At 43.6% G+C, this 16,471-nt stretch overlaps 1 long non-coding RNA gene across 1 annotated transcript in view; it reads right to left on the bottom strand.

Annotated features, from left to right (window-relative positions):
* Positions 1 to 14,492, bottom strand: part of LOC137632270 (uncharacterized) — a 66,623-nt gene extending 52,131 nt beyond the window's left edge. Inside the window, exon 1 of the long non-coding RNA XR_011042037.1 lies at positions 14,370 to 14,492. This is a non-coding gene — a long non-coding RNA (uncharacterized lncRNA). The remainder of the gene's footprint in view (positions 1 to 14,369) is intronic.
* Between the last annotated feature and the right edge of the window lie 1,979 nt (positions 14,493 to 16,471).

Here is a 16,471-nt window from a genome sequence, read left to right on the forward strand (position 1 = left end):
AGTTCAGAGGCATCTCTCTCTGCCTTGTGCCACAATATCACCTTCAACGATGGTGATGTGCACACACTTTTAGTTATCAGGTCCTGGTCTTATTATCAGACCAAGCAACTAGTAAGCCAGTGTTTTGAGACAGACCATTTCAAAATTAAGGGAGTGTGTATGATAATGGCCATGCCCCATAACTCCCTTATTTTCAACCCTATCACTACGAATATGGCAAACTAAGATGAGGTTGCAGGAGGCGTTAGCTCCCCCGTTAAGTAAGTATGTGAGGACACAACTTGTACATTAGGTTAGGTGGTGGTAAATGCACGTGGGAAGTCCTGTCCATCATTATACAAAGGCTCTCAAAATTACTTTTCAAATTTAGTAATGCTTTGAATTATTTGTTAGACTGTTTCGAGATTACGGACATGAATATGTCTGCTGTGCTATGCAAAACGTAGGAGAGGTGGCAATACAGGAAATGTCGGTAAATTTATAGAAAACACGAGACAACATTTCTAAAAGAAAAAAAAATGTTAACTACAGTAAATGATGTGCTTTCAACAAATTTGACCTTTATTTCCACTGCATATAAGCCGTTCTATCGTTATGGACCCCCCTCTTCCCAACACACACACGTGGGAACCTGGGATTTTGGGTATACAAAAACAGAACAACATGATTATCTAACACTTTTGAGGTTTGTAAAAGGGTACAGAACCTAAAAAACCCACCTGACCTAACCTAGCAGTTTCCAGAGCACAACCCCTAGCCAGGGGGCAAGCCCTCGGACCTCCCTTCCTAGGTCACAAAACGTAATTATTTAACACTTTTGAGGTTTGTAAAATGGTACAGAACATAACAAACCCACCCAACCTAATCTAACAGTTCCCAGGTCACAACCCTTAGCCAGTGGTCAAGTGCCCTGGAGCCCCCTTCCTAGGTCACAGCCCCTAACTGGTGGGGCAAGCCCTCAAGACCCCCTTCCCGGGTCACAAACTAAATGTAAATCACAAATAAATCCTTACAGTATGATACAGTAAGTCAAAAACTAAATGTAAATCACAAATAACTCCTTACGTTATGATACAGTAAGTCGCAAATAATTCTTACATTATGATTGACAGCTACGTCTCTTTTTGTCTTGGCAATCGTCACAGAAGTGTTGCAGTAGAAGATGTGCTGTCTTCCCTAAAGCCTAAGTCAGAATCGCACTTGAAACACTAACCTTTTATGGATAACGCAATGAGCTTTTAAAAATTATTCACTACAACGGGGGTACCGTGAAACTTGGCTATAGCATCATGCTTCTGAAGTTTTACCTGGGATCCCCCATATTTTGTGCAACTTTTTGTGAATTTATTATGCAACCCAGAGAATAATGTATATAAATGAAAAAGTAGTAATTTTACCATCTGCTCCACCAAGAAGTTATTAAATTTAAGTACTTTCACTAAAAAGAGAGAAGTCCAAGGTTTCATTTGATATATAAACGTAAGCGTCTAAATTTGACCCACCTGAAAAAAACTAAGTCCCACGACTCCATAGCTCTCTCAAATTCCTCTTCAGACTAAACTCTTATTTGTTCGTTTGTATGTTAAAAACATGGATTATGTCATTATTACATCATCGACTGTATCCGCAAGACGTCACCCAAACGTCACAGTTTTTAACCATTGATGATTATCCACATTTTCCTTGGGACTAGCATTTTAACAAAACTAGAATCATGTGACTTGAATACCCAATCAGGTGATAGTTTTACTAGGAAACTAACGCTTTTGAAACTTTTCACAAAATTTCCACTGCTAATTTTTCAGTCTTTTGAGAGCCATGGAGGCGTGTGAACCTTCAATTTCTGGTGTGGTTTCTCATTTACCATCTACTTTGACATAAATTTCTGTGGATTTGGTTTTGCATTATTGTGGTAACATCGAAAGAATAATAAAGTACTGCCAAGATCACGGGGCTAGTGAAAGTGACACTATTTGCACCACCTGTAGTTCTTAAGTGCAGACTTGATATCAACATAAAAGCATTTTGGTGTGACAGAAGGCATGATGCATAGAAAAATAAGAAAATGAAAAAAATGTGTAGTTTTTACGTATCCATTTTTAAGGGAACTTGGTTTGAAGTCTCATTTATACAAAATCTCATTTTTTTACTTGTATATAATTATATTGGTGTTAATTAAGAATTCCTCACAAAACTATAAATGATTGGTGTTCATTCATTCGTGAGGTTATTGTGCATTGGGTATTGAGTCGCAAAAGTAAGATTGGTGGCCCAGGCAAAACTGGTGAAATCGATGAAAGCAAATATGGAAGGCAAAAAAACGGATTTTGAGCGAAGCGAAAAATCTATTTTTGGGTGAGATAGCCATGGCGTCCTGATGGAAGGTTCCTTTTTGGTAGCTTCCTTGGGTATAAGACTACTAAGATATTCCCAGAGAATTTAACCACAGGTTATCACAGAATTCTAACTTCTGGAGCGAGTATCTCAAAGGTTTCCCTTTAAGACATCGTAATACAACAGGGGACGCGCATGTCTGAACGCGCCACATAGCTATCTTCACCCCGAACAGAGTTAATGCTTCGGTGTGTAAGGATTGAGAATAGCTGGGAGCCGTTCCACAGCTAATCTCACTCGTGGCTACTACTGATACTCGAGACGTAAACAAACGGACGCCATTGCTCTGATGACGTCACGCCCGTCTTCATCCTGAAGCCAGTTGCTGCCCATCACCATGATACAATTGTGTAGGGTGGGAACAAAACTGGACGAAGTAGTAGGGAGGGTCCATCAGGACGCCATGGCTATCTCACCCAAAAATAGATTTTTCGCTTCGCTCAAAATCCGTTTTTTGGGCTCAAGCCATGGCGTCCTGATGGAAGAGTACCAGAGAATCAATGTATCGTGGTAGATTTTCCCCCAGTATTAAGTGCCTAGGCATTGACAAAACAGCAAAGTAATCTTAGGTAAAGAACCATAGGAACGAAGTATCCTGCCCCCCTTGGTAGGAAGTTCCCATGGGCTATGCCGACGTCAAAGTGGTATTGAAGGGCTATTCATCCTGACAGAAGAACTGCCCCCCTTGGTAGGAAGTTCCCATGGGCTATGCCGACGTCAAAGTGGTATTGAAGGGCTATTCATCCTGACAGAAGAACTTGAAGAACTTAGAGATGAAGCGGAATGTTTGGTATTTGTATAGGAACATTCTGAATTAGACCAGTGGTGGTTGGGCACTGTGTATAGAGTTCATCTCTTGGTTATCAGAAGTAAGTATTCGTGTAGGAACCTTACTGAGACAGGGTGAATATAATTTAGGATTAGACATCTTAAATTCTTCATAACCATAAGAAAGGAGGAATAAATAAAACTATGACAGTATGTATTTCATAGTAAGTAGGAGCTGAAAGAGACGCATAAGTAATAAAATAGAAATTTTATTTCACAATGCAGAAATTAAATAATTTACAGCAAAAGTAAAGTTCATTTACAGTAATAATAATGTACATAGAAATAAAGGCTTGCTCTTGAATCTGAAAAGGAATTTCAGGATTAGTAGGTACTCGTTCTCGAGGAACGCAAGTCTTTAAATAACACATCATGCTCAAGGCATGCGGCACTTGTGTGACACTATGACATTTCACCTGGGATAAGAACAGTTATAAAAGCACTAAGTGTTTTTAGACATCACTATGAATCGCTCGAGGGTCAACATAGGCACCCGAAGAGTTAGAGTCCCAAGTAACTCACTGTTCTACGCAGAGTTAGGTGCAGGTTTCATAACACTACCTGCGGCTACCACAAAATGTTTGACTTCGTGCACTTGTTTCGCATAATGTTTAAAGAAAACTCGCGAGGACTTCCAGCCCGTAAAGTTTTTAAGGCTTTCAAAGTCCATGCTCTGAAAGAAGTTCAGAGAAGATGCCACTTTTCTAGGATCATGACCAGCGGGTGTACTGTTCGGATCCGCTCTGCGAATGAAGTAGGTGATTTTCGCTCTTAATTGTTTCAGTGACAGGTCGCTGCCCGATGTTTCTCCTTTGAAGAGTTGGCCTCCACCAAAGTTCGAAGTTCTGCGAAGATAGACCTTGAGACTCTCTACTGGACATAGAGAGACATCCTCCTTCAGGGGGCATATTCTCCAAGGGCCCCATCTTTTGGTGGGTAATTCGTTTTTAGCGAGAAACGTCGGATCAGGGGAGAGGGTCACTTCTCCTGAATCGGTAAACAGGATGTGTCCTTCTTCTCTTGATAATGCCACTATTTCGCTGACTCGAGCTCTCGAAGCGAGAGCAAATAAAAATATAACTTTCTGAGTCAGATCCTTGAGGGGGCATGAATCATTGTCCAAGTTGGAGGCGAAATGGAGTACCTTGTCTAGTGACCATGAGATCGGTTTCGGAGGGGGTGCTGGACGTAGGCGAGCACATGCTTTTGGTAATTTGTTAAAGATGTCGTTGGACAGATCAATTTGGAAAGCATATAGAATTGGTCTAGCCAAGGCCGATTTGCAGGTTGAAATCGTATTGGCTGCTAATCCTTGTCCATGAAGGTGAATGAAGAAGGACATACAGAAATCAATGGTGATTTCTTTAGGATTTTTTGCCTTGACAAAGGAGACCCATTTCCTCCAGGATGATTCATATTGCCGTCTCGTGGATTCGGTCTTGTATTCCTCTAGGAAGTCTAGACTTTTCTTCGAGATCCCAAACCTCTTCTTTGCGGCAAGGGAGAGAAAATCATGAGATGAAGGTCCTTGATTTTCGATGATGAAGCGAAGACAGTCGACTTCTGTACTTGTTGAGAGAGAACTGGGCCCGGGAGAGGGATCAGCTTGGGCTGCAGCTCCAGGACCAGGGGGTACCAATTGCTCCGGGGCCACTTGGGAGCCACTAGGGCCGCTGTCCCTTTGAAGGTTCTCAGTTTGGAGAGGACTTTCAACAGAAGGTTGGTGGGAGGGAACAGGTATATCTTGGACCACCTGTTCCAGTCCAGTGACATGGCGTCCACCGCTTCTGCTTTGGGGTCCTCGTACGGGGCTACGTACAGAGGAAGTTGATTGTTGTCGCTCGTTGCAAAGAGATCTATCTGAAGTTCTGGGACTTGGTGAGAGATGAAGGAGAACGATCTTGCGTCTAGAGACCATTCCGACTCTATCGGGTTTGTCCGAGATAGAGCATCCGCTGTCACATTGCGGAATCCTTGTAGGTGAACTGCAGACAGGTGCCACTTCTTCTTCTCCGCCAGACGGAAGATTGGGAGAAGCACCTGATTTATCTGGGGCGATCTTGAGCCTTGGCGATTGAGACAACGAACTACCACCGAGTTGTCTAGGGTTAGACGGATGTGGATCGAGGGCGGCGGGGATAACTTCTTCAGAGTTAGAAGGACCGCCATGGCCTCCAAGATGTTTATGTGGAACGTCTTGAATAGTGGAGACCAGGTACCTTGAGCCTGTTTCAGGTGGGAGTGACCTCCCCAACCTTCCAGTGAGGCATCCGTGTGGATGTTGAGTGATGGAGGAGGGTGTTGGAGAGGAATGGACCTTTTCAGGGCCTTTGCTTCCGACCACGGCTTTAGGAGGCGTCGTAGTCTGTTTGGAAGCCGTCTCTTGAGGTCTCTTCGAGCGATGGATGCCGAGCGTCTCCAGACTCCCGCGGCATCCTTTAGCTGTGCACGAAGCACTGGGTTTGTCACTGAGGCGAATTGTAGAGAGCCTAGAACTCGTTCCTGCTGTCGTCTTGAAATGCGTTTGGATTTCAGTAGTCGCTTGACAGACCCTGCTATTTCCTTCCTTTTCTTCTGGGGGATGGAAAGGCGGTGTGACTGAAGATTCCAGTGGATTCCCAACCACTGAAACTTCTGAGCTGGAGAGAGGCGAGATTTCTTCTCGTTGATCTTGAATCCCAGGTGTTTTAAGTACTGGGTAACTTCGTTGCAAGACTTTGCACACTCTTCGGGCGATGGAGCCCAGACTAGCCAATCGTCGAGGTAGGCCATCACCTGGACGTTTCTTAGGCGGAGCTGTTGTACTATGGCATCCGCCAGTTTTGTGAAGATCCGAGGGGCCACATTGAGGCCGAATGGCATGGCCCGGAAGGCGTAGCTTTTCCTTTGGAGTCGAAATCCTAGGTAGGAGGAAGCGTGATGGTTCATTGGAATGTGCCAATAGGCATCCGCCAGGTCTATAGAGACCGTGTAGGAACCTTGAGGCAGAAGGGTCCTTATTTGTTGAATCGTCAGCATCTTGAATTTGTTGTTCTCTATGAACTTGTTGAGGGGGGATAAGTCCAGAATGACTCTGAGTTTGTCTGAGTCCTTCTTGGGAACACAAAACAGTCTCCCTTGGAACCTGGTGGACTTTACCTTCCTTATCACCTTCTTGTTCAAGAGGTCTAGAACATATTCTTCCAGAAGGGGGGTCGATTGCTGGAAGAACTGCTGGAAGATTGGGGGTGGTTGCGTCCAACTCCAGCCTAGACCGTTCTTGATGATGCTGTGTGCCCAGGGATCGAAGGTCCAACGATCCTAGAATTGGCGGAGTCTTCCTCCCACCGGAAGCACTTCATTGCTTCTGGTGTCCCGAGGACTTGTTGCCTCGGCCGCTAGCTCCCTTTCCTCCTCTACCTCTGGAGGGACGGCGAGATGCGTCTCTGCTTGCACCCCTGAACGAGCCTCTACCTTTGGCATGAAAGGTAGTGGATGGTTGCTCAAAGGCAGGGGTGAAGACCGGTGACTGTGACAACACCGGTTGGGGGACCAATTGAAAGGTCTGTTGTGGTTGGGCAACCACTTGGGAGGTAGCGGGTCCCGGAAACTGACGTCGTTGCTGACGTTGCTGGGGTTTTGGCTTCTGAGGTTTCCTCTTAGGCTGAGGTCCATCGTCCTGAGAGGGTTTCCTTTTCCTGGACATGCCCCACTTGTGGAGAAGGTTCCTATTCTCCGTGGCGGCTCTGTCAGTTATTTCCTTGACAAGGTCAGAAGGAAACAGGTGCTTTCCCCAGATGTTGGAGGAAATCAGCCTCCGGGGTTCGTGTTTCACGGTGGCACCGGCAAACACGAATTCACGACAGGCTCTTCGAGCCTTTATGAAGTGGTACAAGTCCTTCATTACTGTCAGTAAGTGGGATTTGGAGAGTACCATGTAGTGATCTGGTACTCTAGTGTCACAGGCCATCACTTCCAGTTGGACTTGATGAGAAAGAGATGCCGCAAGCCTCTCCTTCGTGTCTTGTTCCCGGCGAAGGAGGTGATCGTTGAGCTTAGGGAGGTCTTCATTAAACTGACGTCCGGCGACGTCAGGATCGAGCCTTCCCACGACGAAAGTATGCTGAACATCTTTCCAGTGTCGAGCGTCAGGGGGGGTCACGATGGAGAAGGGTCTGCACTCCTCCAGTGCAGGGCAGGGTTTCCCTTCTTCCGCCGCTTTAAGGCATGCAGCTAAGGCCTTTTCCAAGAAAGGAAGAACCGCAGTGTCAGGTGCAACGTACGTAGGATGCTTCTTGCTCAAAGCCGGAAGCTTAGAGCAGGTAAAGCCTCTACTCTTAAATGCGGAGGCTAGCATAGCCTGGGCCTTTGTGAGATCGAACACTATCTCTTCTTTAGGTTCGGTCTCTTCCTTCGAGGCAGGTTCGGAACGAAGCCGGACGTAACAGTCCGGGTAGGCCTCAAAGCTTGGGAAGAACTCCACATCTTCCAAAGGGACCGTGCCGATCTTATCACTAACAAAGATCCTGCCGGTCGCAATAACCATATGCTCTGCATACCTCCACGGGTTGGCATGAGAGCAAGCGGGGAGATCCTTGACCGAAATCTTCTTCGGTTCTCTGGATCCAATCATCGACCTGATGGACTCCTGGTTCTCCTTCAGCCTGTCGTCCATGACGGCTCTAATCAGCCGGATCAGTTCTTGGGTAGAAGAAGAAGGATCCGGAGTCGAGGAGGTAGACGGAATGGACATTTCCGTCGGTGTAGGAGGAGGAGGGATGGACGAGGGAGCAGCTCCTAGCTCCGACTCGGTGTACTCCACCTTGTCTTCGTCCTCTTCGGCTCCTTGAGCCATAAGCGTCTTCTCCGTGTCTTCCGAGACGTCTGAGATCTGTTCATCATCCTCGGAATCTAAACGACACTCGTGCATGGACTGAGCCATGACCACATCAGGTTCCACCGTAATTTGGACAGTGGGGATCACATCTTTTGGTACCACTGAGTCAGGGGAGGCCTTAGGGAACAATAGGGACCTCAGTTCTTCGGTGGCCAGGTACGGTCCAGTAGCATTTTTCTGAAAGCCACGCACCCACTTGCGCAGCTTTTCACGAGAAATGTCTCTAACCTCCGCTGAAGGAGGGTTATGGAAGGCCTCAACTAGGTGGGCCTGGCAGACCGTACAATCCAGTGGATTCCAAAACTTCAAATCCCCTTTCTTGTCTGCACAAGGGGCGTGAGTCCTGCAAGCCGTATGCCCGTAAAACTGCGGGCGTTTCACAGCGCAGAAGGCGAAGTCACACTTCATCTGCTCCTCCTGTGGAAGAAAGAGAAAATGAGTATGGGGGAGTCATAAGAATGGCTCTTAAACTAAGTTAATATTAATCATTAATTTTAACTTAAAGAAGGTGTGATGCATAGAGAATGAAAACAGTAAAGGAGAACATGCTCCATGCATCTCGCCCGGCTGGTTACCATAAGCTTGGTCCCTGGATAATCCAAATGACCGAGATCATTGGATATAGTTTCCTAGAATTCCAAGTATTTTGGAATTCCATGGAAAACCAAGGACAAGATTGGGATCGAATTCATTCGGTTCCCAGTTAAGAGCCAGAAGGCCTCATTTAAAGGGTAACTGCTTCTGGCAACCAGCCGTGCTAAGATGCACATAGCATGCTGGAATTAGAAGAATGCAAAGAGACAGCATGATCACTAATAGAGCAGTACTAGGTACTGATCTTAATAGCAGAAGCAGCTTATCTGTTTGCGATATAGGGCTATCATAGTCTTATGATAGCTACAGTAAGGGGGTGCAAGTATTCTTGACGCCTCCGGGGCATCCGGCAAGCCGCCGGCATGCCGGAGCTCGCTCCAGCATAGATTCTGGCATTAGGACAGACAATTTTCAAAAGTCAGTTAAATACCAGGATGGCGGCCGCCGGCACAACGGCGGCACGCCGGCAGGGAGCGGCGGCTCCGGCAGTCGGAGGATGCCAGGTTGGTGACTGGGATAAGGATGGTAAAGGCAGTATCGGGTTGCCGGCAGTATATGCCGGCACTCCGGTGATCGACCGGCAAGCGGACGACTAGATAGGAGTAGGAGAGCCGCCGGTAGTAGCCGGCGGCAGCCGGCAGTCCCTCGGTACACGGGGGGCTGGCGGCAAGGGTAGGGAAGTCACCCAAGAGGGGGGGGGAGACTCCCATATGCAGAACTATACTAGTAACTAACCTTATAGGACACTATGAAGGTATATGTACCAGAGTGGACTGCACAAGGAAGCTCGGGTAGCCCTACTCTTCCACCCTAAGGAGGAGTTGTAGGACAGGGGACAGATGAGTATAAACTAACCTAAGCATAGGCTAGGCTATACAAGAGATAGGTGGGGAGGGAGAAGAGAGAAGTCTTCCCAGGAAGGGTTTCTGTACCAGAGCGGCCGCTAAGGAAAGGGAGGACACTCCCTAACCTAAGATCAGGCTGATCGGCTAAAACGGTGCAAGAGTACAGTTTCAGCATGGAACAGAGAAACCTTCCTAACCCAACCTAGAACAGGGCTAAAAGTCCTGAACTAGGCAAGGAAGAAGACATATCGCTATCGCAGGAAAGTCATAGACTATCCTAGCCATAGAGGTAGGCTAGCCTAACCTCACTCTCGGACGCAGCCCTAAAGGGGGTTCATTCCTTTAGGGAGGACAGAGAGGCGATATATACTCTATTAGACAATTAATCCCTTTACTCAGAAAAGGGATCAAGGCTAAATAGAGGGAATGCCAAGGCAGGGGATGAAGGAAGCATATAGGGGTCCTAATATTAGGTTAGGCTAGAAAGAGTCACTGACTAGCCTATCCCCTATATGGTCCCTGAAGGCGAAAACATTTGCATCACTGTCAAAAGTATTGTAAAATAATAATGCCACTATCTTCATAACTTAGTCTAGGATCACTAATAAATCATGCATGAACACTTGTATGTAGGCTCCTGGCCTGGGGGCTATAGTAGCCGACTGGTATGAGGTCAATCGATGACCGATAAAAAGCGTCTAAACACGATATAAAAGTTCCTAGCTATGAAGACTAAATAAACTAATGTATTCGATTAGTATATAATGCCGGAAACGTTGTTGTGGCTAACTAAATAAGACATGCATAACAACAACGACGCCATAAAATGGCGGGTCCGGTAGAGGCACAGCTCTGCCACAAAACATCAAATATTTCGAAAAGTAATATTTACTTTACGGCCAGAGCTTAATTAAACAATACTGGAACCTTGTACTCAACTTTCCAGAAGAAGGCGAGGCTGAAGGTAACGACATAGCGAAGATGCAAAGCGATAAAGATAACACAGGGAAAATCCGTCTAAGTAGGGCAGCTACTAAACAAAGGATGAAGACGGGCGTGACGTCATCAGAGCAATGGCGTCCGTTTGTTTACGTCTCGAGTATCAGTAGTAGCCACGAGTGAGATTAGCTGTGGAACGGCTCCCAGCTATTCTCAATCCTTACACACCGAAGCATTAACTCTGTTCGGGGTGAAGATAGCTATGTGGCGCGTTCAGACATGCGCGTCCCCTGTTGTATTACGATGTCTTAAAGGGAAACCTTTGAGATACTCGCTCCAGAAGTTAGAATTCTGTGATAACCTGTGGTTAAATTCTCTGGGAATATCTTAGTAGTCTTATACCCAAGGAAGCTACCAAAAAGGAACCTTCCATCAGGACGCCATGGCTTGAGCCCAAAAAAAAATAATGTGGGTAGAGTAGAGACAGGCCAGTGGGTGTGTGGGGGGATTTTCAGGGAGAACTTAAATTTCTTTGCTGTTCCTGTAGAAAGTATGGACAAAGTCACACTTTTAACAGAGATAAGGGATTATATAGAGCCCGGCACTACCATCATTTCTGATTGTGGGAAGGCATAAGATTGCCTAAACAAGGAGGGATTTCTTCATTTAAGAGTCAGCCCCTCCTTGAACTTTGGGGACCTGCACACTGGAGCTCATAATAATACTATTGAGAAGCGGTGGCGGGATTTGAAGAATCTGCTGCCTAAACAAGTTCATCGAAATGATCAGTTTGTTGGATACTTGGCTTTTGCCTATTTCAAATTGCATTTTAAAGTATTGGATCATAGGCTCCATGCATTTTTAAAGATGGCACCTCACCTTTAAGCTGTCTTATATTTAATATGGCAGTATAAGAGGGGAGGGGGTTGCAGAGGGCTTTGCTAGGTATGGACACGGCTACTTGGTTACGTTAGATGGTTTGTTGAGGTTAGCTGGTGGCCTTTTTTTATTGATAATTCTACATGTGACATTATTTATATGTTAAAATGGATTTTTTAATTCATTCTCCACCCAAAAGCCCTGGTTTCCCACAGGGGATCCCCCATGATTAGCATGGTCAACAAATAGGGTAAAACTACTGTTCCTCCTAAAAAAAAAAAAAAAAAAAAAAAAAAAAAAAAAAAAAAATCAGCTCTAGATAAAGCACTCAGTAATTCATAAAAAAAAAAATCAAAATTATTAGTGGAGGGGCTATTGTATAGAATTACTGAGATGGTTAGTTTTACCATTATTTATCGATTTGCCAGTAAATTTTCCCCACCTAAAAACCTTGGTTCCTACTCGGTGGTCCCCATTACCATAGGATATACTAGGGTAAATATTATTAACTTTTTTTGCAAGGGATATATAGGTCTTTTTCGAAGAAAACAGTTGTTTTTCTATATATATATATATATATATATATATATATATATATATATATATATATATATATATATATATATATGTTAAATTTTTAGTTTCAGCCAAATTTGGAAAAATGCAATAAAAATATATTTGTTGCATCAGAAATAGTATGGTTTCAATGAATTTAACGTTTATTTTGACTGCAAACCAACCGATTTAGAGATTTACTATGTATACCCTAGTTCATCCCACCAATTATGGGGGACACCCTTTGGGAACCGGGGTTTTGGGTGGGGGAAGGGGGGGGAGGGTGTTGGGGCATTGAATGATATTTGCAATAAATGAATAATTAATGTTCCAGCACCCCTCCCCCATACCCCTAACTAGGCCTACCGGGGGGAGGGGGGTAGGGCCCCCCAGCGACCCCCCCTTAAAGCCACATTAATTTTCAGGGCACCACAGAACCTAACAAACCCACCTAACCTAACCTAGAGGACCTGTACCCCTACCGGGGGGGGCTTCGCCCCCCCTGCGACCCCCCCTTAAGGCCACAGTAATTTTCAGGGCACCACAGAACCTAACAAACCCACCTAACCTAACCTAGGGGCCCTGTACCCCTACCGGGGGGGGGGGCTTCGCCCCCCCTGCGACCCCCCCTTATGGCCACAGTAATTTTCAAGGCACCACAGAACCTAACAAACCCACCTAACCTAACCTAGGGGCCCTGTACCCCTACCGGGGGGGGGGGGGGGGGGGCTTCGCCCCCCCTGCGACCCCCCCTTATGGCCACAGTAATTTTCAGGGCACCACAGAACCTAACAAACCCACCTAACCTAACCTAGGGGCCCTGTACCCCTACCGGGGGGGGCTTCGCCCCCCATGCGACCCCCCCTTTAACCAGGGGTAAATTTGAATATATATATTTTGTTAAATCACTTCTTACCTTAAACGGAAGATGACGATGAAGATGTGGAAGGTTGTGGTTGACCCTCTTCTGAATCATCAAGTACTGGAATACGTTCAGATTTGGTACAATACCACACATGTCTATCCTCACGAAAATGTAAAGGCGAATCACATTTACCACACTGGACACTTAAAGGTAATACGGAATGCTCCCTTAGAAAACGATTCACTACTTCAGGAGTTCCATTATAATTCCCATGAAATCTGCCGATCACATCAAAATAGGAATAACGACATATTTCACACAACCGTACCGGAGGATCCATGACAGTCAAGTGACGTGTGATGAAAATATAGAAACCGGAACTTTTGAAAACCGAAAACAAACGACAATCACGGGTTTCTCCCATAATGAAATAGGGAAAAAAACAAAATACTATCGTTTACAATGTTATATTGCACGAAAAACAGATCCTTGAAACAAGACTGAGAGACCAATGAATCGTCCAATAATAACCCTTGAAAAGAACCCAGTAGTATTTAGATTGGAGGAGCGACATTAGTGGGAGGAGCAAATGCGCATTCAAGCAAATATTGTCACATTGCGCAATGGGGAGGAGCCAAGTAAGATGAAAACAGATATACAAACTAACAAGAGCTACCTTGCGTGCCCATGGAAAGATATACACTAAACTTAGAAAAAGTCAAGACCTTCAATTCCTGAAATATTTTTTTTCTCTGTAAGTATGCATTAGCGACAATAATGTATTGAGAAGAAGTGTTTTGTTATCACGTGCTTTACTAGGAAAATATATTAATATAATAAATTTCCCAATTTAGTTGAATCCAAAACTTTACCATATATATATATATATATATATATATATATATATATATATATATATATATATATATATACCCCAATTTTTCTTATTAGTAAAGTTTGCCCTGTGCTCAACTATAATAATACTGGTTTCTGTTCCAGTTACATCAGAATAGATGTTCACCAGAACGTCAGCCGGGCAACCCAAATCCCTTACTGTAGTGCACAAGCACACCAATGACCTCCACAGAAAACAGCTTAAACTCACGGTCCTGGGCGTGGATATATCTGGTGCCATGTGAATGCTAAGCAAACACTTCACCACTGTGCTAGCTAGCCAGAAGGATAGATTGTGAGCACTAAAACAACATTTCCGGACCAGCTCCTATTAAAATGGAACTAAAATATTCTCTCTGAATAAACGACATACGGCCTGAACGACTCTCGGTCTAAAGTGCTCCCGGCCTTAACGACTTGCTCCCTACGGTAGTTAGTTACTACTAAGCTAAACTAATAGATCTCACTTATTCTTTATTCTCTTTGATCTTGACCTGGATATATTACTAATGCTATCTATTTTTGAGTAAAATAGTCCTAGACTACTAAAACATTACCAACTCACACTACGCCGGCAAGTAAACACACAATGCAGTACTATACCTGTTATTACATATCTAAGCTTATGATTAATTACAATATGATGTTCATAATCATTTTGTAAAAATAGGTTACTCTAAAATAAAACTTATAAACATACCAGTAAACAGTTGAAACCTTTGGATTTCCAGAAGACAGATTGTCCTACGGCGAGTTAAATATTGGAGCGCCTGTTCAACCTGACAGCTGTCTGTCACAGCGCCACCTGATTCCTAGTTCCTCGTTGCTCTCTCCACAACAAAGTGATTGTGGGCACACTACTAGAAGCGTACGTGCCATTTGCAGAAAATTTATTATCATTAGTTACCTCCTGCATAGTTTGCATACTTTTACTTTTAACTTCTAGAGCCTGTCTGATATATAGGATAACTTCTTGAGTTGGTGTTTCTAATTTCCTTAATTCTATGTCATTGCTTTGAAATTTTCTTAATGCCTTACAGCCAAACTTATGCTCAGTTGTATCATCTGCCTCACTACACAACACACAGAGCCTATCCTTTTCATTCCTGTTTCTATAATTTTCTTTTAATCCTATCATATTCAAAACTGTTTTCATAACTGTTACTGCTTCCTCATCATCATCTCCTCCCACAGCTATTGACTCTGTTAGATTTTGCTGGTCGTCTCTATCTTGAGTTTTTAAATTGATGTTTCTCCATTCATTATCTATATCAAGCTTCATAGTCGTCAGCCATGTATACCTGGGTCATCCAACTCTTCTAGTGTCTTCTGGAGCCCAATTAAATGTTTGATGAATAATCTCTCTTGGGGGTGTGAAGAGCATGACCAACACATCTTCATCTACCCTTCATCCTGATCTCATCCACATATGGTACTCGAGTAATTTCTCTTATGGTTTCATTTCTAATCCTGTCCTGCCATTTCATTCCCAAAATTCTTCTGAGGGCTTTGTTCTCAAATCTTCAAAATCTATTGATGTTATACCACGCTCACGTAACCAACCATTACATTTTTTCTTTAAAGTTCCACAGTAGAATGCTTTTTTCATGTTCTCATTTTGTTATATTGCCTATGCATCATTATCACATGGTTCTAAGACATTTTTTTTCTACATTGTATATCTATCAATCCTCCATGAACCCTGCAGTAACATTTCTTACTACCGGTAATTGTGCTTCTTCAATGTGATAATTTACTTTTTCAGTTTTGTCAGTATTACAATTATTTTTTTAGTGAGGGCCTGGTCTTGTTTTCTATATTCCTTACTGTAATTTACTATCATTTTTATCTTTTCTTGACATTGCCTTTTATCATTACAGTATCTAGATTTACAGTTATCTGATCTACAAGATATTCATTATCATCTAATGTCCATAGTTTTAACTTGATCATTCTTCTCTCTTCTAAGTTCATAGTCTATTATCTACTACTGAAATTTTTTAATACGTCTACTTCCCCGGTGGATTTAATCGATTTAGATTCTCATCTTTCACCGTTAGCAGCAATATTGTCCCTAATAGACCTACAGAAACCTCTTCTATCTTTCTCACTATTCCCTCAAACAATTTTGCAATTAAAATTTACCACTATTAATGGCATTTCCTCATTACTCTCTGCCTTTTTCACTTCTTGTCGTACTGGTTTATACGTTAGCTTTTCTTAGATAACTTGTATTGTGGACTTTTTACTACTCCTGTACCAATTTTTAATTAGACTGCTCTCCACTTTGCTTTTTGTGACTTTGACTCTCATCTCACCTCTATTGTTACATTACGTAATTCTTCTTTTACTCCTATCAGTATTCTGCATCCTTCCATGTTTCAAGTAAAATAAAATGCTTTATTACACTTTTACTTTTTTCCTTCCCTTCCTATGTCTCAGCGAGACAAAGTATGCTATTCTAGACCTCTAATGTGTCCTAAATTGTTCCCTATCTATACATCTAATTATTATAAATAATTTTAAAACATATTCCTACCTATCCTCGGCTAGTCTCCATCTGATATTTGGCGGTTCTTTCACTGCAATTCCTTGTATGCGAGATTTAACTTAAGGAATTGGGGCCATACAGCTTAATGTTGGGGCTGGGGAGGCAGACCCACTGTTTTACTTACCCTGTCTCCCAATAGGCCTTGCTGTGCCCACGTCGTCTAACTTGTTCTTTAATATCAAAATTTACCTATTGACCTACGAAGCAATTCAGCAATCAATGCAACTGGAGAAAAAAACCCACACTTTCAC

This window comes from Palaemon carinicauda, chromosome 41, assembly GCF_036898095.1.
Source record: "Palaemon carinicauda isolate YSFRI2023 chromosome 41, ASM3689809v2, whole genome shotgun sequence".
NCBI lineage: Eukaryota > Metazoa > Arthropoda > Malacostraca > Decapoda > Palaemonidae > Palaemon > Palaemon carinicauda.